Source organism: Alligator sinensis, unplaced genomic scaffold (genome assembly GCF_000455745.1).
Source record: "Alligator sinensis unplaced genomic scaffold, ASM45574v1 scaffold360_3, whole genome shotgun sequence".
Lineage (NCBI taxonomy): Eukaryota > Metazoa > Chordata > Crocodylia > Alligatoridae > Alligator > Alligator sinensis.
Genome location: NW_005841977.1, coordinates 133,666 through 136,181, shown reverse-complemented (window position 1 = coordinate 136,181; position 2,516 = coordinate 133,666). Strand labels below are relative to the sequence as shown.

The 2,516-nt window shown below is 50.9% G+C and overlaps 1 protein-coding gene across 1 annotated transcript in view; it reads left to right on the top strand.

Moving 5' to 3' along the window:
• CREBRF (CREB3 regulatory factor) overlaps positions 1 to 512 on the top strand; it is a 36,570-nt gene extending 36,058 nt beyond the window's left edge. The window contains exon 10 of the mRNA XM_006021056.3: positions 17 to 512. The gene's annotated coding sequence lies outside the window, so the exon portion shown is untranslated. The remainder of the gene's footprint in view (positions 1 to 16) is intronic.
• The last annotated feature ends 2,004 nt before the right edge of the window (positions 513 to 2,516 follow it).

Sequence of the window (2,516 nt, the reverse complement as noted above, 5' to 3'; positions counted from 1 at the left end):
CTTTCCTCCCTTTCAGAATGCTTCACCTATGTAAGACATCTTGTATTTGTGGTTGAGTGAACTCTAAGGCTGATAGCACATGCGGACCTAGTGAACTGTTTAAAAGGCAACATTAAATCATTTTAATTAACAAAACATGGCAACCTGCTCTGCCTATGTTTGGGGTCATGACTATAATGCTGTTCTTGATATTCTGTTGTCAGTTTCCGACTGGAGCTCAGAAAAACTTACCGAAAGTCTTGTCTCTGTTAGAATCTGATTTTTTTTTTTTTTTTTTTTTTTTTTTTTTTTTTACTTTGTTAAAAGCATGATCTGTTACAAAGAGTTACAATGTTTAATGTTGGTTAATAGTTGTGCAGTTTTTTCTTTTTTTTTTTCCAAAAAGAGGCACAATTAAAATATATTGACTCTGTTTACTGTCACCCTTGATCCCTAGCACTTTTATTCAGATACAGGCTCATCGATGTATGCAACATTCTTTGTAATTTAAAATAAAAAATTGTGGAGGAAAATATTCTCCAGTGTTTGTGTTCTTGGTGTGGTGTGGGTGTGTGCTGTCCAAAGCCCACTGTCCAGATGCACTAATTGCTACTATACCTCTAGTGTGCATGGGGTTTCTCTTAGTGTTGAGCTGATATTGCTGGAAGTGTGAAGCCATCTGTTTTCATTGAGCAGGTAAATTGCAGGCAGCAACAAGGTATTCTTTTGGGGAAACCGCTGCTGACTAGGAAGATAATTTCATCTTTATCTCATACTAGACTGTAGTAAGGGCAGCTTGCTTACAAAGATGCCAGCAGTGCGGTTCATAGTTGTCCCCTAAAACCTGACAGATCTCGGGTTACAAGATTTTGGTTTCTGCTCCCTGGTCTAGATCCTGCACAGTTGGGAAAGTGCCTTTGTGCAAGCTGCTAGGAGCAGTAAAAAAGCAGGAGGTCAGTGTCTACACGCTCTCCCCCTCAATGTTGTAGTGGGGGCTGGGGGAGGACAGTATCAAGCATTCACCTTTTACTCCTGAAAAAAGGAAGGATGCTTCATTCTCTTTAGAGCAACAGTAGGCTTTGCCAGCTTCCGTGGCTCAAAGTCTGGGGCCACTCATTCTTGGTGGACCTAAATCGTGAGGCTTGTTAACAAATATTGTGATTGGCGGGGGGAGTCCTCCTATATCTTACTCTCCTGCCTCTCCTGCTATGTGTGACTACTAGTTGAGGTTATGAATTCAGCGGGGACAAGTGATATTTGCCCCTGCATTCATCTTGCCCATTGTCCCTGTTCCTTCTGCTGGTCAGGAGCCCTTCATACCCTCTCCCAAGCCTGAGGAAGCAGTTGGGCATGAGATGGGAGTGCTTAGAGGGGTGAGGAGCTGCCCCTTTTCATAGTGTGACAAAAGATGAAGCAATGCCACCATTAGTTTCTGGTTCTTTTTTGCTGCCCTATGCTGCTATGAATAAGTGGCTTGGTTGAGGGGAAGGAGGAGATGACTTGCTTCCTGCAGCCATCATGTGTCTGGGTCCATGAAGGCAGTTTTCCTTAAGTGTTCCTAGGGATAACTTCTTCTGGCATGGATCAGTACCTGCTGAGGTGTTGGGGCTTAAAGCTTACGTTAGGGAGGAGCTTTTGGGGCCATATGGCTGATGGCAGGCAAACCTTAGAGGCATCTGACCCCCAAGTGTCTGGGACTTGGGCCTGCACGCAGGACACCTGCCGAAAGTCTTTGGAAACATGTTGGTGGGGGCAGAGGATGTTTGCCAATTGTAGGGCCACTTACGGTTCTGCACTGCCTCATGGATTTGGACTTGATTTGGCTTGGAACGTGAAAAATGTCTTAAAGGCTATCGGGCCTGGGGATGCAGCCCTAAGAGACCAGGGATGGGCATGCTCCAATCCATGAACAGCGCGTGCTCCTGGCGGTAAGTGCGGAGCTCCCACAGGTGCCCCTGGCACTGGGTGAGGGTGTGGTGAGTGCCAGGCAGCATTGGCAGCGGCCGGCGGAGGCGAGCAGCGACTGCCTTTTTGCAGGGGGTGCCCTGTCACCCTCAGGGGTGCACGTGCTCCAATCGCCCCTTCCTTCTGGGCACGGGTGAGTGTTAAAGCGTCGTATTCAGCCCACGGGCTGTTTCTTTCCAGGTAGACTATAACAAAACGTCCTTAGTCCATGTGCTGCCAGCGATCGCGCTGGTCACTTCTGAAGCCCGGGGTGGGATGATTCTTGCTTTGTCGCTGGAGCGGAGCGGACAGGCACGAGCCCTGCTCGCGGAGGCTGCTCACAGCCGGGACCCGTCCTCTCCCCTCGTCCCAGCCCCGGGCTCCTGTCTCGCAGCCCAGCGCGGTGCAACGCCCCCGGGCCCGCAGCCTCTCGCTGCCGCCACGTGGGTGGTTTCCTGCCCTGAGGGGGGCACCGGCCGCAGGAGGCTCCGGCCTCCAGGGGGCGCGCGCGGCGCGGACGTGTCCCGCGCGGCCCTGCCCGGCTTCCGTAGCGGGCCAACATGGCGGGGGCCGCGGGCATGCCGGGGGGGGGC